Source organism: Paroedura picta, chromosome 8 (assembly GCF_049243985.1).
Source record: "Paroedura picta isolate Pp20150507F chromosome 8, Ppicta_v3.0, whole genome shotgun sequence".
Taxonomy (NCBI): domain Eukaryota; kingdom Metazoa; phylum Chordata; class Lepidosauria; order Squamata; family Gekkonidae; genus Paroedura; species Paroedura picta.
Genome location: NC_135376.1, coordinates 99,200,090 through 99,226,690, shown reverse-complemented (window position 1 = coordinate 99,226,690; position 26,601 = coordinate 99,200,090). Strand labels below are relative to the sequence as shown.

The window sequence follows — 26,601 nt, the reverse complement described above, 5'->3', positions numbered from 1 at the left end:
CAGAGTTAGTTTCCCAGCACACATCTGGGAAATTGAAGTCACCCATGATGACAAGGTCCTGCCGTTTGGATATTTTCTCAAGCTGCTCACAAAGTGCAGCATCCACATCCTCTCGTTGGTCAGGCGGTCGGTAGCAGACACCAACCACCACACTGTTTGTTTTCCCCTCGCTTATTTTCACCCAGATGCTTTCCACTGCAGAGAACCGTAATACAACAATGTCTCTCAAACTTTTTCTAAAAGTTATACCAAACAGATGAAGGAACTGTACCTGACTGTATGGAATACCTTGGAGGCATCTCATCCTTAACCTTTACAGATGAGCAATGAAAGATATTAAATCAGAGATTTCAGCCCAGGAAGTGGCCGAAGCGGTAACAGCTATGAAATTCAACAAGGCTCCAGGCCCAGATGGCCTTTCTGCAACCTATTATAAGAAATTAAATCATATATTATTACCAGTTCTGACACAGATGCTGAATGAGGTAGTGGACAATTCTGGAAAATCACTTCCCAAATCGTGGCAGCAAGTGTCGATAACACTCATATACAAAGAAGGCATGAACTCATCATCACCGCATGCTTATAGACCAATATCACAACATGGATTATAAAATTTACCGTTCTGAGACCTTGTTTGCAAACAACTATGGGGAGCTTTGGTTACAAATCCAACAGGACTTTAAGAAGTGGAACAGTTTGAACCTTTCGTGGTCAGTAAGAATGACCACAGTGAAAATATTACCAAAATTTAACTTTTTCAAACCCTACCAATAGATATCAATGACTCCATGGTAAATAAATGGCAGTCTGAAATAAATAAGTTCATCTGGAATTATAAGAGGCTAAGAATTGCCTTTAAAATCTTACAAGATGACAAGAAGAGAGGGGGACAGGGTGTCCCAAATTTAAAATTATATCTACATGCGGGTACACTGACAGCAGTGGCAGATTGGATAACTGTCATTGGATAACCAATGACAAGAGACTTGGTGTTGGAAAAGGCAGATAGCAAGCAAAGTTTTCATGAAATGCTCTGGCCCTCCCTGAAAACAAAAGGAAAGGAAAAGCCCAAGGTCAACTTTTGGACAAGATTTCTCTTAAAGATCTGGAACAAATACGAAAAAAGACTCTGCTCTCCATCATACCTACTAAAATCGCCAATAGAGGCATATTTATCCAGACAGCAGCAAAAAAGAATAACATGCCCAATGTACAAGGACTTGCTAACGAGAACGGGTGAGCTCAAGAGCCTGCAAGTATTAAACAAAGAAGGATATGAACTATGATGGATGTATAATCAATTGAAATCTAGATTAAAAACAGACTTTGAGATCCGTGTGGACAAAAACTCACCTCTTAGTGACTTCGAAAACATGTTATTGCTCAAAAAACCACACCTACAGGGCCAGATCTATAAACTACTTTTGAAATATGAGACCGAGTCGGAACAAGTTAAGAACTGTATGATTAAATGGATGCAAAATTTGGGTTCCATAATTGCTATGGAGGAAAGGGAACGAGTATGGATCAAAATTCCTAAACAAACCAACAGTCAGATTTTAAGGGAAAATTGGTATAAGATGTTTTATAGGTGGTATATTACTCCAAAGGTCATAGCAAAAATCTCAGATAGGTTTGATAATAAATGCTGGAAATTTAATAAAGCAATAGGTTCCTTTTATCATATGTGGTGAAATTGTGAGAAAGCAAAAAAGTATTGGGCTAAAATATATATGGTGTTACAGGAAATATTTAAAATGCGATACCCAATGAAGCCTGAATCCATGTTGCTAAGTTTTCATCCAAGTGCTTTACCAAGTTCCTCTAGAAACTTCTTCTTCCATGCAACTACGGCGGCGCGGTTGGTGTGGGTGAAGCATTGGAAGGTGACTGAGACCCCAACTATTTCTACATGGCTAGACAAATTAGCGGACTTAGCAAAAATGACAAGACTCACTAACATGGTTAATAAGAAACCACCAGAAGAATATGACAAACAGTGGAGCAATTACCTGGACTTTCTTAAGAAAGACAGCAGTAACTGTTAGGTTAGGGTTAATATGCAATGGGAACTGACTAGTTTGGCAAGTTTGGCCTTGAGTACAAAATGAAGCAGGGCACAGGCTGGTAGAATTTTGTCAAGAGAATACAATGGTCGTAGCAAACACTCTTTTCCAACAACACAAGAGATGACTCTACACATGGACATCACCAGACGGTCAACACAGAAATCAGATTGACTATGTGCTCTGCAGCCAAAGATGGAGAAGTTCTATACAGTCAGTAAAAACAAGACCAGGAGCTGATTGTGGTTCAGATCATCAGCTTCTTATTGCAAAATTTAGGCTTAAATTGAAGAAAGTAGGGAAAAGCACTAGGCCACTCAGGTATGAACTAAATCATATCCCCGACGAATATACAGTAGAGGCGACAAATAGATTTAAGGAATTAGATCTGAGACAGAGTGCCTGAAGAACTATGGACGGAGGTTTGCAACATTGTACAAGAGGCAGCAACTAAAAGCATCCCCAAGAAAAAGAAATGCAATAAATCAGAAGAACGTCTACTTCTGCTTCATTGACTACGCTAAAGCCTTTGATTGTGTGGAGCACAACAAATTGTGGCAAGTTCTTAAAGAGATGGGAATACCAGAGCATCTTATTTGTCTCTTGAGAAACCTATATGCAGGTCAAGAAGCAACAGTGAGAACCAGGCATGGCATCACTGACTGGTTCAAAATTGAGAAAGGAGTTCAGCAAGGCTGTGTACTGTCGCCTTGCCTATTTAACTTGTCTGCAGAGCGCAACATGAGAAAGGCAGGGTTAGATGAGTCACAAATTGGGATCAATATTGCAGGGAGAAATATCAACAACCTCAGATATGCAGATGATACCACTCTAATGGCAGAAAGTGAAGAGGAACTAAAGAACCTGTTGAAGGTGAAGGAGGAGCGTGCAAAAGTTGGCTTGAAACTCAACATCAAGAAAACGAAGATCATGGCATCCGGCCCTCTCAATTCCTGGCAAATAGATGGGGAAGAAATGGAGATAGTGACAGATTTTATTTTCCTGGGCTCCAAGATCACTGCAGATGGGGACTGCAGCAAAGAAATTAAAAGACGCTTGCTCCTGGGGAGGAAAGCTATGGCAAATCTAGACAGCATACTAAAAAGCAGAGACATTACCCTGCCAACAAAAGTGCGTTTAGTCAAGACTATGGTATTCCCAGTTGCAATGTATGGCTGTGAAAGTTGGACCATAAGGAAAGCCGAGCGTCAAAGAATTGAGGCTTTTGAACTCTGGTGCTGGAGAAGACTCTTGCGAGTCCCTTGGACTGCAAGGCGAACAAACTGGTCAGTCCTAGAGGAGATCAGCCCGGGCTGCTACTTAGAATGCCAGATCCTGAAGACGAAACTCAAATACTTTGGCCACCTCATGAGAAGGAAGGACTCCCTGGAGAAGAGCCTAATGCTGGGAGCGATTGAGGGCAAAAGAAGAAGGGGACGACAGAGAATGAGGTGGCTGGATGGAGTCACTGAAGCAGTGGGTGTGAACTTAAATGGACTCCGGGGAATGGTAGAGGACAGGAAGGCCTGGAGGATTATTGTCCATGGGGTCATGATGGGTCGGACACAACTTCGCACCTACAGATAGGGAACTGGAGGCCCATTGGCCATCACAGGAGGTGATGGTCAGCTCTCTTTGATCGAAGTGGAGAAGTTACTAGGCTCAGTAAGGGCCCTCTTGATCCCTGTCCATCTTGGCTGCTCCGTGGAGGAGACCAGCGGATAGGTGGCCCTTTCAGGTATATTATCAACCTCTCCCTGACTACTGGAGAGTTCCCTGAGGCTTTAAGGGGGCGATCATCTGACCCTTGCTGAAGAAACCATTACTTGATCCACGGCACCCATCCAACTACCGCCTGGTTTCGCATCTTGTATTTCGGGCAAGGTGGTGGAGAAAGCCGCCATGGATTTCTTGAAGGAAACTTTGGTACTTGATCCATACCAGTGGGGCTTCCGTCCTGACCATGGGGTGGAGATGGGGCTGGTTGTCTTGGTGGATGATCTTTGGCACCAGCTGGATAGGGGCAATTTTGCCATTGTAATGTTAGATCTGTCAGCTGCATTTTATGTGGTTGCCCATGAGCTTTTGAGCCATTGCCTTGCTGGGGCCGGGATATCTGGGATGGCCCTTCAATGGCTGCTCTCCTTCCTAAGGAACCAGACACAAAAGGTTGCTGTGAGAGATGAGTTGTCTCGCCCCGTTCAACTTCCATGTGGAGTTCCGCAGGAGGTAGTCCTCTCCCCCATGTTCTTTAACACCGCAGATCATGAGAGTAGTGCGCCTGGTGTTTTTCCATCTTCGCCAGTTGAGGCTACTAGCATCCTACCTTTCCCCGGAACAACTGGCCACAGTGATCCATCCAATGGTCACCTCCAAGATTTAATTCTGTAACTCACTCTATGTGGGCCTACCCTTGTCCTTGACCCTGAAATTGCAGCTGGTGCAGAATGCAGCAGCTATGGTCCTCACTGGAACATCTTGGAGGACCCACATCCAGCCAGTGCTGAGGCAGTTGCAGCCTGGACTAAGTTCAAGGCTTTGGTTTTTACTTTTAAGGCCCTTTGCGGTCTGGGCTTTATGCTCCACGCAGGGCTTTGCATTCTGCGGGTACTGAGGTGTTGTGATTCCTGGTCCATGAGAGATTTGCCTGGCCTTTTCGGTCCTGGCCCCAACATGGTAGAATGAGGTCCTGGAAGAGCTGAGGGCCCTGCCAGAGCTTTCATGGAAGGGGGGACATGGGGAGGTAGAGGAGTGAGGCCTTATTTTTCTTGTCGCCGGAGTAGATTGGGGATTTGGTTTTAAGGTTTTTATATATTGGGGATATATTCCTGTTGTAATCTGCCATGAGTCAATTCTGAGAGCGGCGGATAAGAAATCTAATAAATAAACAATAAAAATAATAGCAGCAAGCTTACGAATCAAAAACAGAGGGAATTTTCCAGTTGCTCTTCTGGACCAGGCTGCTACAAACAACCAGCTGAACAGAAAGGTGGGGATTCAATTTCTCCCCACCTGTCAGGATCAGTCCCCTGCTCTCTGCCATCATGGGACCAGGCTAACCAGAGAGAGTCCACCTTTGTGTGTGTGTACCTTCTAGTGCTTTTCACGCATGTAACCATTTGTGCCTATGGCTCTGAACCTCTATCCTCCCTTTGATGCCCCTGAGCTTTTCACACTGCATGTTCCCCTGCTGTGATACTTTGTTGCAAGTACTCCTGTAAACAGCTTATCTACAAACTGAGGCAGGAGCAAACCAAGGCCGTGGCAACAAAGATACTTTGGCAGGAAGCCCAGGATGGCACCTGGCAGGGGGAAACTACCCCTCCCATGGGAACAGGGCTGGTTTAGGCGGGAGAATTGTATTTATAACTGCTTGCTCTCCCGATATAGAACACTTGACTTCAGATGTTTGAGTATCCAGATCTACTTCCAATTAAAGCGTTCTTTTCATAGAAGACTTGTTGTGAGCTCTGTCTTCCTTTGACACCACCCCCACCCCCTCCCTGCTGGCCCCTGCTGTTTTTCTCTGCCCTCCTCTTGCTCTTTAACCCTCCCCACTAGCCAAACAGAATCCCACACTTACCAAGGTACAGCAGAGAGGCCAGAACCACCAGAGAAGAGTAAATGCCACAAGTAGGAAGAGAACTAAAACTGCAATGAAGAGGTTTGTCCCAGTGAACTGCAAATGAGACAGACATTTCTGAGTTAGTAATACAGATTTGCCAACTCTAGAAGATCCCTGGAGATTTGAAGGTGGAGCATGAGAAGGGTAGAGACCTCAGAAAGTTACAATGCTCTCCTAGAATCTGCTCGCCTCAGCCGCCATTCCTTGGGGCGGGGGGGGGGGTGATCCCTGTTGCTTGAAGATCATCAGCTGCAATTCTGGGATATTTCTAGGCCCCACCAGGAGGTTTGCAATGAAGTCAATATTGCCACAGGTAATTTCAGAGACCTCTCCACCAGAACTCTCTTGCAATGTGGCAAAGCCAGGAAAACTCAGGGCACAGTTTGCAGGTACTTGCCAGCACAGGCAGACCAAATATGAATTTTTTCAGGTACAGTGGACTTCCAAGCTCTAGTAACGACTGAAAAGCAGCCAATAGGTTGCATGTATTTGGCCAGCCAGATACATTAGGGAGACCTTTGGCCAGGAAATGGATGTTCCTGTATCTGTATATGTTTCCATGATTCTTTGTTAAAAGTTCCCAGGTCTTGGCTTTTTCAAGGGTTCTCACCAAACTGTTCTAGTCAGATCTATAGGAAAGGAACACAACAGTTCCAAGTAAGGCTGTTCATTATGTCCCATCCCAGGTGTGTGCTGCCTTTGCAAGCTTGCTGTGTTAGCAGCCACATGCCAGTGAGGAGGGGCTGTGGCTCAGTGGCAGAACATCTGCTTTGCATGCAGAAGGTCCCTGGTTCAATCCCTAGCATTTACAGTTGAAAGGACCAGACCTCCACCCGCCAGTCTGAGTCAAAAAGCCCAAGGATCTGACTCAGCATAAGGCAGATTTGAATGTATCATGTGAACAGCAGCATTCTTACTGAATCACAGTCACTGGAGGGATCTGTGGCTCACGGGTAAAAGATCTGCTTGGTATTTAGAAAGTCCTAGGTTCAGTCCTCAGCAAATCCAGTGAAAAAGAACCAGGCTGTAGATGAAAGACTTCAGCCTGAGACCCTAGAAAACTACCACCAGTTTGGATAGACAAGACTGGCACTTCTGGACTAAGGGTCAGATTCAGTAGAAGGCAGCAGTTCCATGAACCCATGTATGTTCACACACACACACTCTAGCACTATGCCCCCAGACCATCTTTGGGGAGTTTGCCTGCACATGTAGATGACTACTACACAGCTCATATTACATTTAGATTGCCCTTTCAGTGCCCAAAGTGTCAAATCATCCAGCTGTCTTCAAGAAAGGCCACAGGAAAAGGCTGGAAGAAAGAGATGGAGAGGATTCCAAAGCAAAGAGAGAGTGGAACAGAGCAAAGTGCTACACTTACGGTACCAAGGCCAAGAGCATGGCAAGCAGAGAAGAGCCAAGGAGGCCATTCCCAGGCAAGGAGAGACAGAGAACAGGCAACAGGATAATGCTACCAATAGAAATGGAGAAGAGGAGAGCTCATTAGAGTTACTTGACAAGGCCACAGCTATATTTGTAACCAGGTTTGCTATGATTTGAGCAACACTCTGCTGCACACTTCCAGAATGCAGGCTCAAACACTAGACCTTCTGGAGCCGTGTGTCACGGGACCCCTGGACACGCAATCCCCCCCCCCCATTAACACCAACATTTGGTCAGGCTTTTGGCAACTCAGGAGGGGGAGGACTCTTGGCCTTGAGCTAGGACAAGAAGTTGTTCTGTGAGATCTTGATACTGTGATACCCTCTCTTCCAGCCTGCCCTCAAAGATGCTGTGCAGCCGTTTCCTCCCAATTTAGTGTTCCGGGCTTCATCAGGCACATACTTACACAGCGTGCGCTGGTAATGCTGACAGAACTACTGACAAAAGTCAGGCCGCTGTTCATGCTGATTTGCAGATAAACCACCCTGGAGCAGGACAAAGAGAAATGCGGTATCAGAGCTGCTGCCTCCCTCTGCCCACCATCGCCATCATCCCAAGGAAGATGCTTCCTACTCCTCAGAAATTATAGGCACAGGAATCTGTGCTGCTGCCTATTTAGGCTGGCCAAGCGAGAGCCAGTTTGGTGCAGTGGTTAGGAGTGTGGACTTCTAATCTGGCATGCCAGGTTCGATTCTGCGCTCCCTCACATGCAGCCAGCTGGGTGACCTTGGGCTCGCCACGGCACTGATAAAACTGTTCTAACTGAGCAGTGATTTCAGGGCTCTCTTAGCCTCACCTACCTCACAGGGTGTCTGTTGTGGGGAGAGGAAAGTGAAGGCAATTGTAAGCCATTTTGAGGCTCCTTTGTGTAGAGAAAAATCGGTATATAAGACCCAACTCTTCTTCTTGTCTCTTGGAAACTGTCTGGGCACCTTTAAGGTCTGGGCCCAGTATACCTGACAGATCACCTTTCCACCTACACCCCTCAAAAAGCCTTGCACTCTACCCACCTCCAACCTCCTGATGGTCCCTGGCCTTGCTTGACCTCAACCAGGGCCAAAGCTTTCCCCATCCTGGCCCCCACCTGGTGGAATGAGCTCCCAGAGGAGATCAGGGCCCTGGTGGAACTTGAACAGTTCCGTAGGGCCTTCAAAAGGGAGCTCCTCTGCAGGCATTTGGTTGAGGTCGACCTAAACCACTGCTCCCCATTGGCCCCCAAGCCTCCCTCCTGCGATGACTACTGCAAATTCGCCCAACCCACTGGGCCTCAGTATGAGTTGAACTGATGATCTTTGCAGTTGCCACCTTTCTTTAACGTTATTGTTGTTATTATGTTAGTTATTGTTATCACCTTGTACTACAAATGGAGTTACCTGTATCGTTTCTTGTTTCATGTAGACCACCCTGAGCCTTTGGGGAGGGTGGTACATAAATACAATAAGCAAGCAAGCAAGCAAGCAAGCAAACAAACAAACAAACAAACAAACAAACAAAAAGACTATCAGCCTGTTTCCATGGCTTCTACATTTGCTGTGCTGTCTGGGGGAAAGTCCTGAGCACCATTCTCAGCTTGGACTCTGAATATGATCTACTCACTGTCCAACATCTTCCAGTACAGGAGCAGGGCACAGCAAATACGTGTCTTGCACAATGGTTGGCTTTTCATCTGATGGAAAGAAACCAAGACTCCATCATTGCTTTGTACACAATGAACAGAATGGAAAACTCCCTGGAAGCAAAAGCCCATTTAGAGGAGGTGAAGACTGGTGATTAGCTCTCCCACCTCCTTCAATGTTGCTTAAATAGCATTGTGGGTGCTATTTGGATAAAGACCACCATGTTAGGAAAGGGGCACTTTACCCTGTCCACTGGTGCATGTTTCCCAACACCTAGAAATGCTGGAGAAATGCCAAAACAGGAGACAGGGAGGAGATGCAGCTCACAGGCAGAGCATCTGCTTGGCATGCAAGAGGTCCCAGGTTCAATCCCTAGCACCTCCAATTAAAAGCACTGATATAGATTATATAGATTTGTGGAACACAATTGAGAACACAAATATAGATTTGTGGAACACACTTTAGACACAGTCTGTCTATGGTTTATTTTTAGGTCAGGCGGAATGTATCTTGAGTTCATTGTTGGCTGCTGTGGCACTATGTGTATAGCTATTTCTTTGTCTCTCGAAGTAAGCTTGAATTTGTCAAAAGCAGATAGCTCCTGAATGTAGCATCTCTCCATATAAAGGAATGTATTCTTTGAAACAAAGAGAGAGAAAATTGTAATAAGATATATAGCTATCCGTGATAGGTCAGATTGTACGCCCTTCGTCATCGACCTGATTGGTCAAAGGGACAGTGAGGGAGTGAGCGTCAGGATACCTCATGATGACATATCAAGGTCTTAAAAATGAGCTGCACTGATGCAGACTTCAGAGAATGCACCAATTAGTTTTCTCTCCATGCATGCAAACATGTATCCTAAATAAATCCTCTTGCTGCTTAGCTGTCTTTGTTGTGGTCTTGTAAATTTTACACTGCATGATCCATAACAGCACCAAGCAGTAGTTGATGTGAAAGACCTCTGCCTGAGAACCTGGAGAGCCAGTGCCAGTTTGTGTACATCCCCACCTTCAGTCACTGCCTTGACCCTAACCCTTTTCTCCCCTTCATCCCCAGCTGCTGTTTAGCAAAGATTAAAAAGATTAAAAAGATGTGAGATCCAGTCATGAATAGTCATCAGGTAGGCCTTCTTAGAGACCATGAGATCTGAGGGGCAAAAATCCTCTCAGAACTGTTTTCCCAGAAAGCCAGATAAGAAAAGGGGAGTCAAGAGTCTGTCCCAGGAAGGAGGCTAATAAACACAGCCAGAGTAGCTGTTTTTATTGGGGGGAGGGGGCTTTACCATCCATCTGTCACACTGATATTTAGGCAGTAAACCTTTCCCCCATACTCCCCTCGCTAATTACCAGGGCTGTGTCTGGAAGAAGCGTACTTAACAGCAACACTTACCCAAGGGCTAGCTCACTCACTGAGCATCACCGTGCTGTTGATCTTGAAGCTGCAGAGCACTTGGTCAGGATTCTTGGCATGATAAAAGCCATTGCCTTTTACCACCCCTTGGTAGGATTCTGAAAATAACCCCAAATTCTCAGATTAGAAGGAAGCAGGGGCTCTGTGGAAGGGCAATGGGATGACTTGGGGAGGGGTGGTGGCTCGGTGGAAGAGCATCTGCTCAGCATGCAGAAGGTCCCACGTTCAATCCCCAAATTAATAAATTAATTTATTAAAATGCTTTTTTTGGCTGACTTTCTGCCTTGCAGAATTCAAGGTAGCTTATAAAACAAATAAGGCAGGTTATGAAAAATGCAAGATCTCACAAGTTGAAATTTGCAGTTAGGACAGCCAGTACATAAAAACTAAATTAGTCAAAAATAAAGTTACCAACCTTGAGGTTGGGCCCAGAGAGCCCCCATTTTTAAAACTAATCTCTCGACTGCTAAACAAGACTTCTGACTGGACATTGGATGTTGCACCAGAGCGGGGCTCAGCAACTCTGGGAGAGGAGTTTCTGGACATGCTGAGTGCCCCCAAGAACCCAGCAGGGAAGGCAGCACTCTCTCTGCCCCTCTGGGACTTTTGGTAGGATTGGCTGCAGGGAAGGAGGAAATCGTCCTGCCCTACCCAGCATGGGCAGAAAAGACAGGGCTAGTGCCCATAGGGCAGTGGGGCTAACCCCTGCGGCCATACAGCGTTGGCGCTGGCCCAGCCCCCTCCTGAGCCTGGTGTGTGTTAGGTTCTCCGTTGCCTTTGATCTTCAATGGAGGCCAATGGGGTCTGTCTGACCACAAGCCCATGAGTACATGGAAGAGTGGGGCGTGCAGTGGCCCAAAGGGGACAGACAATGTCCCACTTGGCTCTGCGATGCTTCGCAGCACCACAGGGCTGAATGGGGCATTTCTTTTCTTTGCATGAAGGTGGGATTGCATTGCCACACAATCCCACCTTTGGGCAAAGAAAAAAAACCATCGCACCTTTCCTGGATGGGGGATATGCTTCTAGGTAACACTGTGTGTGAACGAGATTGGTAGTCCTCCATTTGTATTCCAATCTTTGCATGCTGGGGTGCGTGTGCGTCTCTCTCATGCCATTGTCCCAGTTCAAAGCAATTGAGCTGCTCCGAGCTGCTCTACTTGGAGTCCTGGTTCCCAGCAGCTTTGGCTGACAGCTTCCGTTGGCTGGCTTGATGGAAAGGCAGCACTGGATGTGGCACCCAACCAGCCCCGTCAACTCCCAGGTGTGGATGCAAACCGTCATCTCCTCATCAGAGCAGTGGGAGCCAAGCTGACAGCCCAGCCAGCACACACCAGCTTAGGCCCAGGCTGACCTTTTCGCCTCCCGCTGTCTTGTCAACATCAGAAATTTTGAATCTGACAGTAACTAAGGAAGAAAAGGACGCCAGCAGAGCCACAGCCCAAAATTAAATAGAATTAGTCTTTTCAGCAGGCTGGCATCTTCCAGAATAGAGCTGTAATGCATAATGTTAGAAGCCCTGTTGCCTGGGGGAGGACAGGCCAAGAACCTGAGTGGCTGTCTGGTCAGCAATCGAAAAGGATAGTGGTCCCTTTCACTCATGCACCTTTGATGGGGTGGGGGTGGGGAGATTCAGTGCTTTAGAAATGAGTGGCCATAGCAAGAGAATGAAATAGGGCATGAAGGTTGGAGGAACACCAGAAAAAAAAGTTACCTCTACAGGATGGTTCAGTCTCCATGTTTTCAGACACGACCAGTTACAAATCGTGGTAAGTTGTGGCTTCATTCAATCTGTTCTGAATGAAGAAGAGTACCTAAAGGCCTTCATGGCAAATGGAATAACTAATCTTCATCTTTCATCTAGTATTTAGCAGTTAAGAGAAAATCAAAGTTCAACTTGTGCCTGAACTGCTTAACTTATATAGCCATGCACCTGTTGAAGAAGTAACAGGCTGATTCTTCATAGCATTGGCCATGCCGGCAGCCACCAGTGCATTGAAGTGGAGCAGCATGCTCTGCTACTTCCAGTGTCCTAATGGGGGACCAATTTTGTTTGCGGATCCTGTCCACCCCATATTACTGTGTCTCCGTGGTTGTAGGCGGGGATGTAGGAAAGGGATGTAGGAGACACACACACACCCCAGCATGCAAAGATTGGAATACAAATGGAGGACTACCAATCTCGTTCACACACATTGTTACCTAGAAGTGTATCCCCCATCCAGTAGGCATGCTTTTCATTTTTCTGACCCAGATGCAGAACTTTACACTTGCATTTATTAAATTGCATCTTGTTCTCATTTGCCCATTTTTCCATTGTGTTCAGACTTGTTGAACTCTGTCTCTATCTTCTGGAGTATTTGCCAGTCCTCCCAATTTGGTGTCATCTGAAAACTTGATGAGTAGTCCCTCTACCCCCTCATCTAGATCAGGGGTAGTCAACCTGTGGTCCTCCAGATGTTCATGGACTACAATTCTCATGAGCCCCTGCCAGCTTTCTGGTGAAGCTTTGTTGGCAGGGACTCATGGGAATTGTAATCCATGAACATCTGGAGGACCACAGGTTGACTACCCCTAATCTAGATCATTAATAAATATGTTAAAAAGTACCGGGCCAAGCACCGTTACTTACCTCCCTCCAGTCTGATGAAACACCATTGACAACAACTTTTTGAGTGCGGTTCTCTAACCAATTCCCTATCCACCTAACTATCTGAAAATCCAGAATGCAGTACTTCAATTTATCCATCATCCATAAAGAGTCAATATGGTTCTGTGACCAAATCATGTGGCAAATCAGAACAGAAAATTCAAAGAGCAGAGCACCAGCATTATTCACATTTTGCCATCTGATGTGTTTTGCTTTGCTGTGGTAATATCTTGTTTTTCTGTCAACTTACCTCCTGCACAGATGCTTGACGGTTCAGCAGCCAGAATCTCAATACAAGATTTCTTCAGAATCTATTGATATGAACGAATGGAATTGCCTTTCATTGAGGATGCTTCACACTGACTGAGCTGATCAAATAAGAAGAAGAAGAAGAGTTGGTTCTTATATGCCGCTTTTCCCTACCCGAAGGAGGCTCAAAGCGGCTTACAGTCGCCTTCCCATTCCTCTCCCCACAACAGACACCCTGTGGGGTGGGTGAGGCTGAGAGAGCGCTGATATCACTGCCCGGTCAGAACAATTTTATCAGCATCGTGGCGAGCCCAAGGTCACCCAGCTGGTTGCATGTGGGGGAGCGCAGAATCGAACCCGGCATGCCAGATTAGAAGTCCGCACTCCTAACCACTACACCAAACTGGCTCTCAGTTAAGGGGGGTATTTACTGGGCCTCTGGAATATGCACTTACAGAATCAATGGTTCCTCTGAGGACATAAAAACCTCCCGTGACAGGAAAAACATAGTCTATGCCATCTGCAATGGATGAGAGCTGCAAAGACAGAGCATCATCAATGGGAGGGAGGGGGAAAGAAGGGCTAGGAAAGAAAACTAAGGGGAGAGGAGCAAGTATCAAACAAGAAATCTGAGTGGTCATTTTTTAATGCTTCCTTAGACAACTTTACTCGCGACTCCCCAACCTTTTTGAGTCCTGCAGGCACCTCTGGAATTCTGACACAGTGCAGTGGGTGCAGCTCACTGCAGGAGGCTAAATAGGGTTGTCAGCACTTAGTTGGGAAATTCCTGGAGATTGGGGGAGCAGAGGGCAAAGTTTTGGGAAGGGAGGCACCTCTGCAGGGTATAATGCCATAGAGTCCATCCTCCAAAGCAGCCAGTTTCTCCAGTGGAACTTATCTCTGTCATCTGGAGATCAACTGTAATTCCAGGAGATCTCCAAGCCCTACCAGGAAGTTGGCAATCCTAAAGTTGGGCCAGCCACAAAATGGCTGCCGCAGCTTACCTTCAGTCACACAGTGAAGTTCCTTGTACTGTGGAAGCAGCCAAAGCAACAGTTTAAAAAAATCTGCATGGCTAAGCAAATCTCCAGTGTGGAGTCAAACACTTTGCTGAGTAAAACCTTCACCTTCCCCCACCCACTTTCTAAAGACACTCGGCAGGCATCCTGGCACCCACAGCCTTTACTTGGGATACAGTGGCTAAAGTGGACTAGGAGGGCAGGTTCGACACTGTCATGGAAGCTTGCTGGATGACCTTTGGCCAGTCACTCCCTCTCAGCCTCAAAAGGTTGTTGTCAGGATAAAACAGAAGACAGGAGAATGACAGGAGCCCCTTTGGGTCCCCATTGGGGAGTAAGGAAGTGGGAAAGGAAATAATAGTCTTGTAAGGGATGCCGATCTTTTAAATAATTACATATCTTCTACATAACACTTTTGAAATGCTCACAACGTTGCAGAGATATTAATCGCAGGAAGTCTTACAACAATTCCACCCTAACCTGCTGTGTCATGGGCACCCAGCAAGCATAAGGCTGGAAGCACATCCTCATTCAAGGACTTTCCGCTTCACCATCCACACTCCCTAACCCACTGAAGGAAGTGGACATGTGAAGCACTTTTATTTATTGTTAATTTATTGCAAGTATGGTTTTTAAAAGTTCCCAAACCAGCTTACAGTACACAAAATACCTGCAACTTCAGATAAATAGCTAGATCCTTTCCAAAAAAGAAAGAGGCTGGGAGAGAAGGAACCCCTTGAACCCCCAGACATTCCAGAAGGCACATGCATTGACTGCTAGCTTTGAACAGAGGTGTTTGCAGGGTCAGTCCAAAGCGTGGGTACTGCTCTGCACTCCAAATACTCCAACCTTGGAGCTGGCCTTGTTTCCAGTCTACAGAATCAGGAAGCGGATGAATGCAGAAGAGGCAGGCAGGGGCACAGGAGAGACTCTTGCATATCTCTGTATTTGATGAACTTTTCAAAAGGGCCCCTGCTCCCCCCCACCTCCCCTCAGAATTCAATCAATAAACCACCCCCCTCAGAATCCCATCAATAAGCCCTGGACCTGTTTGTAGTACTATATTGTTATACCGTTATATTGTGCTGTTATTTTGGTTACAATTATTAGTTATCAGTTATACATGTTACAGACTGTTTTATGTATTGTTCTCTGTTATGATGTAAACCGCCCTGAGCCTCCGGGGAGGGCGGTATATAAGTATGATAAATAAATAAATAATAAATAAAAAGAACCAGTACACCCTTTGCAGTCCTTCTTGGTTTTTCTTGCTGTCCCACCTCCTGAATGACTATGAGCATCCTGGGCTTCAGCCTTTTCAGCTGTGGGCCCATTCATGCAGAAGGACTCACCAGAAGAAGTCAGGAAGGCATCAAGCCAGACTATGTTTAGGAAGAAGCCCAGAGCTGTCTGAGTTTAAGAGGCCTTCTCATTGCTGATTTGAAATCCCCAAGGAATTCATTTTCATGGCTTGAGCTAATTGATGGCTATTCTGAATTGTCATTACTGGTACCTATTGGCACATTTTTGTTCTTTCTCAGGTTCTTTCAGAGGTAGGAAGATAGATAGAGACAGATAAATGAAAGAATAATGGTAATGGTAATGGTAATGGTATCACCTGTGCAAGCACCGAGTCATGTCTGACCCTTGGGGTGACGCCCTCTAGCGTTTTCATGGCAGACTCAATACAGGGTGGTTTGCCAGTGCCTTCCCCAGTCATTACCGTTTAACCCCCAGCAAGCTGGGTACTCATTTTTCCGACCTCGGAAGGATGGAAGGCTGAGTCAACCTTGAGCCGGCTACCGGGATCGAACTCCCAGCCTCATGGGCAATGCTTTCATATAGCTGCCTTACCACTCTGCGCCACAAGAGGCTCATAAAATAAAAGAATAAATGGTCAATAAAATGAAACATTGGACTCACCTGAAGGTTTCTTCTCTCCAGTGGGCGAAGTCATCCAGAGTAGTTAGGTCACGCCTTTACTTGTCTAGGTAGGGTAATTGCAAGGTAAATTTCTTGCAGCTACTTAGTTGGTGACCAGAGCCTGACCGTCCAGTTGTTCCCAAGACCTGCTGCATTCTCATATGTTCTGTTTGTTTGTTTATTTAATGTTTGTTTGTTTATTTATTTAATGAGTGTGTGCATGTGTGAATGCGCACTCTTATCCCTTGGGCAGGATGTGGATGACTTCGCCCCACTGGAGAGAAGAAACCTTCAGGTGAGACCAATGTTTCATTCTCCTACAGTAGGGCCGAAGTCATCCAGAGTGGTTACAGTATCCAAACTGTGCCGGGGGTGGGGAGTGGGTGGGAGACTACATGTCGCATTCACTCTAGAGTTATTTTGTTGCAAGACACGACAGCCAAAGTCAGCCTCCAGAGAGACAAATTGATCTCTGTGGTAGTGTCTCACGAAGGTGGAGAAAAAGACCATATAGCCATACGGCAGATCTCCATCACCAGTGCACTGATGGAGAAGCCCATGGATAATGCTATGGCACAAGTAGAGTGTGCCATGATCTTCCCTGGAGCAATCTTGCCCTGGACTTCATAGGCTCTGATAATGCACTGTTTGACCCAATAGGCGATGGTGGCCGAAGAAACTTTCCAATCAATGTTTGTCCTGCCATGGAAGATGAACAATGCGTCCAAACCTGCTGTTCTGCATAAGTAGATATGCAGGGCCCATCGCACATCCAGTGTATACCCTCTCCCCTTGTGTCCGCGGTTTGGGGTAAAAAGCAGGGAGGACCACCGGCTCTTTGCGGTGAAAGTGTGAAGAGGCATTTGGAATAAAGCTAGGATCCATCTGTAATCTGACTGCATCCTTTCAGAAGGAGCAGAGTTCTTTCCTGCATGATAAGGCGGCCATTTCGGGGATCCACCTGGCCGACATGGTGACCACGAGAAGGCCACCTTCCATGACAAGTACTTCAGTTTGGACTGACGGGTGGTTTCAAAAGAAGGCTTGGTTAAGGCGCAAAGAACTATAGGTAATTTCCATGTTGGGAATCTATGCTGGGTCGGCAGATCTGATTACTTGACCCCTTTGAGAAACATCTGACATATGCTTTTGTCATCAGGGAGTTGGAACGGTCAATGCCTAAAATGGCATTCAGATTTGCAACTTGTCTTCTTAGAGTGTTAGCCCTCAAGTGATGCTGCCTCCTGTCATACAGGAAGTCTATGATGTCCTATGATCAGGCCTTTTTTGAAGGCCCCGGTCAGGAAGGTGTGCTAAGTATGGTTGTATATGCGTCTAGTAGATGGTCTCCTTGCTTACAACATGGCATCCACTATCTCACTGGTGAAACCTAGATTCTGGAAAAAAGCTTTGCTCAACTTCCAGGCTGTCTGCTGCACCACAATAGGTCTGGGTGTAGAAAAGGCCCTTAAAGTAGAAGGCCATTCCTGGATAGAATCATAGAATCATAGAGTTGGAAGGGGCCATAAAGGCTGGCAATCCTAGATACAATTACCATTTTCTCCAGGGAAACCGCCCTGAACCTCTGGGGAGGGCAGTATATAAATATAATAAATAAACAAACATAATCCTGAAGTCTGGAGCTCATTTGGAATGCCAGGAGATCTCCAGGCCTCACCTGGAGGTTGACAATCCCTTCAGCAAGGGGCAAAGTTGGGTGGGCTACTAACAAGGGCAGAGGGGGGCTCAAGGAAATGGCTGGGGAGGGAATGGCATTTGGCAGGAGCTACTGAGAATGAGGTGGCTGGATGGAGTCCCTGAAGCAGTAGGTGCAAATTTAAATGGGAATGGTAGAGGACAGGAAGGCCTGGAGGATCATTGTCCATGGGGTTGCGATGGGTCAGACACGACTTCGCACCTAACAACAACAACACTGAGTCCCAGGGAAGAGATCTGAGTAAAGAACAAAATGAACAGCTGGCAGGGGGAAGGGGCACATGGTAGGGAGGCAGGGGAGGCTTCAGGGCAGGCCTGAAGGAAGGGGGTATCTTCAACAGCAAGCAGCCCATCTCCCAAAAGAGGAGCTTTTGTCTATTCTCTCTTTCTCTGCACTGTCCATCTCAAAGGGTCAACAAAGCTTCAATGTGCCCCTCCCCTTTCAGGCCCATGCAGGACCCCATTATGAAAACATGGGCATGGGGGACAAAGCCCCAGTGATTCAAAAATGGACTTTTATTTTCTGGATGACTATTTCCAAACTTATGTTGGACAAGGAGGAGTATACACAAAACCACCTTCTACTGAGTCAGACTCCTGGTTCATCAAAGTCAGCATTGTCTGTCCAGACTGGCAGGGGCTCTCCAGGGTCTCAGAGTCTTTCATGTTGTCTACATTGTCTACTGCCAGATTCAGTAACTGGGACCATCATTCAACATGCAAAACAAATGGTCTTCCGCAGAGACATCCTCCTTTAAAACATGACATCTGGTGAAGGGGATCTGTTCATCTCTGTTTTCAGTCCTCTGATTCTGTTCTGCAGAGGCATAGCAGGCCTCAGTCCTAAACCCTTTGCCATAACCTTCTCGCCAGTGACTCCCAGCTCAGCTTCCCTGGTGGTAAAGGTAAAGGTATCCCCTGTGCAAGCACCGGGTCATGTCTGACCCTTGGGGTGACGCCCTCCAGTGTTTTCTTGGCAGACTCAATACGGGGTGTTTGAGTTGCGCCCACCCTTCACATGCTCCCTTCCCTTCCAGCATTCTCATCCATGGTATGACTTTCATCATGTCTTTGAGTTTATTAAAGTTTGCCCTACAAAAATCCAACATCCGCATATGGCTACAAGCTTCCTTGCCTCCCCATCTCAAAAGGAATTACATGGTCACTTCCCCCTATGGTCCCCACCTCCTTCACCTCATCCACCAACTCTTGCCTGTTGATCAGTATTAAGTCCAGTATGGCTGAACCTCTTTGGGTTCAACTACCATTTGATAAATAAATGATAAATAGGGACGTAGATAAAATTGAAAGGGTACAGAGGAGAGCGACGAGGATGATCTGAAGCCAAGGGACCAAGCCCTATGAAGATAGGTTGAGGGACTTGAGAATGTTCTGCCCTCTTTAAGTATTTGAAAGGTTGTCACTTGGAGGAGGACAGGATGCTGTTTCTGTTGGCTGCAGAGGAGAGGACACGCAGTAATGGGTTTAAACTACAAGTACAACAATATAGGCTTGGATGCTTTAGGATGCTCAGGGCTGATCCTGCGTTGATCTGGGGGTTGGACTAGATGGCCTGTGTGGCCCCTTCCAACTCTATGATTCTATGATTCTTTGTGTGCAACCTTAGGGATGCCAGCCTCCACGCGGGATCTGGGGATCCCTCGGATTTACACCTCCTCTCCGGACTGCAGTGATTAATTCACCTGGAGAAACTGCATGATTTGGAGGCTGGACTGTCGCACTGTTCCCCACTGAGGCCCCTGTCCTCCCCAAATCTCCAGGGGTTTCCCAAAGTTGTGCTGAGAACTGTACTCCCATCCACTACCCGTGTCCAAGGGGAGATAGCCCAGTGGAGCCAATCTCTGCAGCCTTAGGAGAGAATTGTGGCAGATCTCCAGGCACCACCTGGAGGTTGGAAGTTGTGGGCTACAGCCTGGAAAATGCTAAGTGTGGGGAAGGAAGGGACCGCAGAAGGGCATGGTGCCCTGGAGCCCACCCTTCCAAGCAGCCATTTTTTCTAGGGGAAACGGATCCCTATTGTCTGGAGATTAGTCACCTGGAGGTTAGCAACCCTCTGCCACATCACAGAGTGGGCATTGAGACTTGATCTGTGGTGGCAGGTTTGTCTCTTGTGGTCTCAGGCATAAAAGGCTGAAGAAACAAGAAGCATCCGGGACGCCTTTGGCCTCTTTGCTCCTCCTCTTCAGCCCATGAGAGCAGAGGATGTGGCGCAGACAAGGGCAACGGGTGCATTGGATCTGCATGGAGAGCTGACTGCAAACCACTCAGCTTCATGTAGGTAATGCATGCTTGCCATAGAGTTGGGACCATTGGCTGAAGGTTACTGCAGATGAAGCTGGAGTTAATGACAGATGGCCGCTGCTGTGGCTTTACTGCTGTAAAGAGGAGAGGAGGCCATTGTGCGCCAGAATGCTCTGTTTGGCCAATGGGCAGAGAATGACCTCAGAGCTTACTTGGCTGTGCTACTAAGATGGTTGGCAGCCAAAGCGATTTGGGGAGGCAAAATGGGCCCTCCCTTACGAAGGAAGGCAGCTGACTGTGCAGAGACTGTGCAGCTGACTGTTGTGTTCATGCTGTGCCCAGAGAAAGAGGTGAGGGGGAGTCAAGGTGAAAAGAGCGAGGGCAACACTCAAGTCCAGTGTCAGGATCAGCCCCTGTTCTCTGCCATGATTTCTGTCTGATGAACCTGTGTGACTCTATCTTGCCTGTTGCATATTTTGCTTTGTCCTTGTGACCCATGTCTTCTCACTGTTCCCATGTAACCATGCCTTGTAATTGTCTCCTTTGATTTGCCTGCTTTGATCCCTATCTGCTCACACTGCATATTTTCCCCCTCACTGTGAAACATTGTTACAAGGATCCTGCGGTGCCTGAGAAAGGCTTATCAGCTAGCCCGCAACGGATTGACCAAGGCCACGTGAATTTCAACACCTCTGGCAGGAAGCCTGGGATGGCACCTGGGAGAGGGGGCACCCCCTCCCATGGGAACACTCAAGTTTTGGGCGGGAGAATTGTATTGATAAGTGCTTGTTGTTCCTGTGTTGGACAGATTTGACTTCTAATAGTGACTAGAGCTAACTTCCATTAAAGCTTTCTTTCCATAGAAGTTTTGTTGTGAGTTTTGTCAGCACTTGACATCCAGTAACACCACAGTGACCAGTGACCAGTGAAACTAGTGACCAGAGAAACTAGTCCTCCCTCCAAGCCACTCCACAGAGGAGGTTGGCAGCTGCATTTCAGGAGAAGAAATTGAGCCTGGTAGCCCATTGATCTGGTTCTGGGTGATGCTGAAGAACTCTGCCACCTACAGACAACCTGAGTCTTGAGGCATGGCCCAACCAGTATCTAGACCTGAGCATCGGCACACAGAGCTCTAACAAAGCAGTCTCTGTATATGGCTACGACCCCATCAGTGCCTTCTGAAATGGTTTTTGTCCTGCTTCTATCAGGACCCAGCTCTGCGCATGGTGTGCTCTCAAAGGGGAGCATTTAAAAGCATGGCTGAAAGGCAGCACAGAAAACCACAAAATTGAAAAACCTGTAGGGGAACACTTCAACCTTCCAGGACACTCAATAAGGGACCTGAAAGTAGTTGTTTTATTGCAAAGGAACTTAACTTCATGAACAGGCTAGAAAGGGGGATTGCAGAAAAGCAAGTTATTACAACACTCAAAACTATGACATACCCAGGACTCAACAAGGACATAGATTTTTTATCTCACTATTCATGCTAACCTTGTTCAACTCGTGCATCCATATTCTTCACAATTTATTTTATTTGTGATAATATGACTATAAGGAAATGACAATGTAATGGAATTTTGTGTTTGACTCCCTGGCCTTGCGATAGATAGTTACCAGCAATTCCCTGGCAGGAATGTTTCACAGTTGTATGGAGACAGATGGGGCAAGCAGCATATGGCGAGGCGAGAGCATTTTATCACTGACAACAAGCAGTTTGGTCTCTCCCTGTGTTTTTGTAAACTACACTGAATTCTAGGGGATTGATTGGCTGTTTTGACAAAGGATTATGATTGGTTGTATTTGGTTGTGACACAGTCTACTGATGTAACAGAACTGATTTTTGCTATATATTCGCTGCCATGTAAGGAGTTCATGGTGTGAGGAAGAGTGCTTGCACTCGAAAGCTCACGCCCTGATTAAACCTTTGTTGGTCTTAAAGGTGCTACTGGACTCTGATTTTAGGGTGAGATCTGTGACTAATGACTTTATTGATAACTTAATGTGAATTTTAAAGACTTATGACTGTGCTGGAATTTTTGTATATATTGTGTATTTGTTTTGTAATGTTTTGCAATGGCCTAAGGCTATAAATAAGAGCCTCTTGTGGCGCAGAGTGGTAAGGCAGCCGTCTGAAAGCTTTGCCCATAAGGCTGGGAGTTCAATCCCAGCAGCCGGCTCAAGGTTGACTCAGCCTTCCATCCTTCCGAGGTCGGTAAAATGAGTACCCAGCTTGCTGGGGGGTAAACGGTCATGACTGGGGAAGGCACTGGCAAACCACCCCGTATTGAGTCTGCCATGAAAACGCTAGAGGGCGTCACCCCAAGGGTCAGACATGACTCGGTGCTTGCACAGGGGATACCTTTACCTTTACCTTTAAGGCTATAAATAATAAATAAAATGAATGACTGAATAACACTGAAACCCTTCCCCTCCCTCAAAGCCACACTCCTCAACCTCCTCCCCCCAAATCCCCCAAGAGTTTCCCAGCCTGGAGCTGCAACCCTGTGGGAGACGCAAGTGCTAAATGCAAAAGAAGCCCTCTTCCTGCAGTCTGAGGCTAACACTCGTGTTCACCTTCATTTTTAGATCTGGAAGTGTCAAACACCACTGGATAGAAATCTACTCCTTTGTGGAAAGCCTGGCAGAAAAGTTCCTGAGGTGAAGTATGAGCTGGCAGTGGAGGGCTTGGCGTTTTGTCCTTCCTCTTCCTGTGTAGGCCCCAGATGGGGTTGGGCAGCCAGTAGGCTCACTTGGCTGTGTCCCCTTTTTGTCTCACAGCCCAATGTTACGGATGTCTTTCGTCATCTTTTCCTCACGGGGGGTCACAGTGATGAAGCTCACAGAAGACAGGTAGTGTTTTTTTCCCCCAATGAAGAATGTGGATGGTAGAGTGGAACTTTGGATCACTTTGTTCAGCTGGCAGTTCTCCCGGGAAAGGCAGGCATGGATTTAGCTTCCCCCTTTTTATGCTGGGTGAAGAAAATCTCACCAGGAACCCAAAGTAAAAATTAAAATATAATATTATTTATTACACCATGCACAGACTCATAGGATTAAAAATGATGTACCTAAGATACCATTCAAAACTCAAATCATAATATATAGCCATAAGATGAATTTCCACCTCCAGTTTCAGAGAATCACAATAATGGCTACACAAGGACCCTGAGGGCCTTCTTCAGTGGTCAGTTCACACAATCTGTAAACCACTCCGTGGAAGCAGTAAAAATAAAAGAGTAAGGGCATTGTGGGTGGAGAAAGGGGCGGGGTGAATCAGGGATAAAAACTCGAAGGGGCCAATCAGGAGCCGTGAATGTCAGTCTGGGGCCAAGGGGCCAACAAGTATCAGCTTTCTTGTGTTCGCACACTTCTGTAGACCAACCCACCCGAATCTACCAGTCATGTGAACATTACTGAAACACCCATTAGTCTTTCTGCCAGTTCTGATTAGCATAGAATAAAACAATATGTGGACAGCTGGCAACTTTGACAGAACTGAAGGATTTGGGGATAAGAACTCCACACATTACGCTGCTTGAATACGGCATGCGAGAAAGTAGTGTGGAAAGTGGAGTAGTGTGGAAAGTGGAGTGAGCCAGGAACCACAGCGTCAAATTTCATTCCCCACTCTCCACCTCTCTCCAGCTGTTGGAAAAGAGGACACTGGGTTTTTCTTGCCATGAGTCATGCAGCTGTATGGGCCGAAAGGCCTCTCCCCTGGAAAGCAATACAGATGGGAGGGCTCCCTCAGCTGACTGTTTGGAGCTAGTTCCCCAGTAACCAGAGCTGCTCTTGTGAATCTTCCAAGTTTTATCCCACCAGAGCCCTCCTATTTCTACCCTTCCAGTAAATTCTCTTGGGACTTTGGGGGCTTGCTCTTTCTCCTTCACAACAGAGAAAGCAGTGTTAAAAAGCCCTTCTCTTCCAAGGGAAGCCATCCGACGAGGTCTTGCCATTCTGTGCCAAGAAATGCCCGGAGGAGACACGTTCATGCATGAAGGCTTGAAAAGCGTAAGTGCTCTGCTCCTCTATGCTTTAATTGACATGCCAGCTTTCCCTGCTGCCTCTCAGCTTTAAAAACAGCAACAACATTTACCGTATGATTTTTGTTGCAGGCAAATGAACAGATTTACAAAAAAAAAAAAAAAATGGAGGTAGGACTGGAATCATTCTATGACACACTGTTTTCCATTTCCACTGCAGGTTTCCTCAGATTTCTCTAAGGAGGAGGACTCTGCAGTGCAACTTTGTGATGTGGTAGAAGAAAAGAATGTGTGTAATTTTGTTCTGTTTTGTATGCACACACCCCTCTTAAAGATGTTTCAGGTCATAAGTGTGTTTAGAAACCCTCAGGTCAAGAGCCATTTGCCCTGAATGAAATGTCATTGCTAAGTTAGATTTGGGTCTCTTCTTGTTCCTGTGCTTTTGAGCATTCAGACTTGCAAATTATGTTGATGTCGTGCATGCAAAGTGCTTCTTAAGTTGGGGGCTCGTGCTAATCTGCCAGGGGGTGAGCAGACTTTTTTTTTCATTTTTAACTGTTCCCCAAAATTTGTCAAGGGGGTAAAATTTTTCTTATGACTTGACAGCACAATAAATGCATCCAATTTGCCAAGAGGCATCTTAAGAGGCATATGTTTCCCTTATAAATCAAAGGTTCTTCTCTCCTGACAGTGTTTGGCTGTGGAACTCCACTTGATTTTAATGTTAACCTGAGAATTATTTCTGGGGTAGAAACTGCTTTTTTTATTTGCTTATTTTGTTAAGAAGGTTAGTATTACCCCTTTTTACCCCCCCCCCCCGATGTATCCACAGAATGTTTTCATTAGACCTTTTACAGACAGTTGTAAAATATCTCAGACTGTTTCTAGTTTCCAAGGTAGTTTGGCATCACCTGCCTTTGCATAGTGGTCTCCCTCCATAGTACTAACCAGGGCTGATCTTGCTTAGCTTTCGAGATCTGGCTATCCTGGACCATCCAGGTTACTTAAAAATTCTAAAATGTAAAATTCCTGCCTTGACAGCTCACTTATTTTCATGCCCAGTTACTGTATGATGGATATTAAACTGGGTACCATTATGGATTCTCTGACATTTGCATTATTATATGAAGTATAATGCTAAAAGTATGTTTGACTCATTTTCCAGAAAATGATTTGTATATTTCAGGTACAATGAAATAAAACATTTTAAACCGATAGCCATCTTGCCCAACCTTCTTGAAAGAAGCAACACAAATGCTCCCCTCTCCCCTGTTTTTCCAAGGTCACCTTGAAGCTCTTGTCTTTCTGCGATATGAGCAAGTAAAGACTATCTGGCATAAGAAACCTGTCAGTTGTGATCAGTGTCTTTCAATTCAGGCTACATTGAGAGAGACATTTGAAACAATGATGAATTCGATTAAAAATACATCCTGTAATGCAACAATATTCTTAATCAGTGGGTTTGGAGTTCTTTCAAGTTGATGTAATGATGAATTTTAGTTCTTGATAGATATTTTGTTAACATTCTTTATTGGATTACTTACTGTTGTCAAACTTTCTGCATTCACAAATGCTTGATACACAATTAAAATTTGTTCACACTTTATGAAAATTGTCCAAAAATCCCCATCAGACTGTAGAATAAACCATGGGACATGATCCAGCCAAAGTCCTGCTTGTCTCCTGGGTTTAAAACAGCGAGCTTTATAGCCCAATCTTAAACTCTGGGCACAAGAACCTGACGGAAGCTGGCATGGAGCAGCCGAGGATTACTTAGCTGTGGGGAAATTGTGTGTGTGTGTGTTTGTGTGTGTGTGAGAGAGAGAGAGAGTGAGAGAGAGAGAGAGAGAGAGAGAGTAAGAGTCACAGAATCATAGAATCATAGAGTTGAATGGGGCCATACAGGCCATCTAGTCCAACCCCCTGCTCAACAGGATCAGCCCAGAGCATCCTAAAGCATCCAAGGAAAGTGTGTATCCAACCGTTGCTTGAAGACTGCCAGTGAGGGGGAGCTCACCACCTCCTTAGGCAGCCTATTCCACTGCTGAACTACTCTGACTGTGAACATTTTTTTCCTGATATCTAGCCTATATCGTTGTACTTGTAGTTTAAACCCATTACTGCGCATCCTTTTCACTGCAGCCAATGGGAACAGCACACAGTCTCCAGGAATTTCCTAGTCCAGAGTTGGTAACCCTAGTACGCGTGTTGTCGGTGCAGCCGCCCCAGGAAGGTGCCAAAGCTGCCGGGAGAGGTACCTTGGCGGCCTTTCTCAGGGCAGGCAGGGCGCCGATTCCCCGCGGGCCCCGCCTGCCCCCCCCCGCCCCCAGCGTCGCGCCGGGGCCAGAGCCAGGGCCAGGGCCAGAGCCAGGTTCGCCCGCGGGCCGACTTACGTGTCCAGCACGAAATAGAGGTCGAAGGCGCCGTAGCAGGAGGATTGCCGCTCCGGAGGCCCCGCGCAGGCGGCGGCGCACAGGAGAAGCCCCGCCGCAGCCATCCTCCCCGCGCCTCCCCGGCCAAGCGCAGCAGCAGCAGAAGCGGTAGCGGCAGCAGCGGCAGCCCGCCGACGGCCCGCCGGCGCCTCCATGCCCTCCGCCGGTCAGAGCAGGAGCAGGAGCAGGAGCAGGAGG

General features: G+C 46.5%; 2 long non-coding RNA genes across 3 annotated transcripts; one reads left to right on the top strand and one right to left on the bottom strand.

The window, feature by feature from the left end:
* On the bottom strand, positions 1-26,601 carry LOC143844004 (uncharacterized). Of its 2 annotated transcripts, XR_013233788.1 has the most exons (9): positions 26,365-26,601; positions 13,521-13,601; positions 13,067-13,184; positions 10,146-10,264; positions 8,734-8,803; positions 7,544-7,622; positions 7,076-7,165; positions 5,653-5,748; positions 1-4,945 (listed from the first exon to the last, which is right to left on the bottom strand). It is a non-coding gene; the product is annotated as an uncharacterized LOC143844004 (long non-coding RNA). The 2 variants fall into 2 exon arrangements; XR_013233789.1 differs by lacking the exon at positions 7,076-7,165 and having other exon boundaries at positions 26,365-26,599.
* Positions 22,392-25,383, top strand: LOC143844005 (uncharacterized). Its single transcript, XR_013233790.1, has 3 exons — positions 22,392-22,646; positions 22,767-23,999; positions 24,192-25,383. It is a non-coding gene; the product is annotated as an uncharacterized LOC143844005 (long non-coding RNA).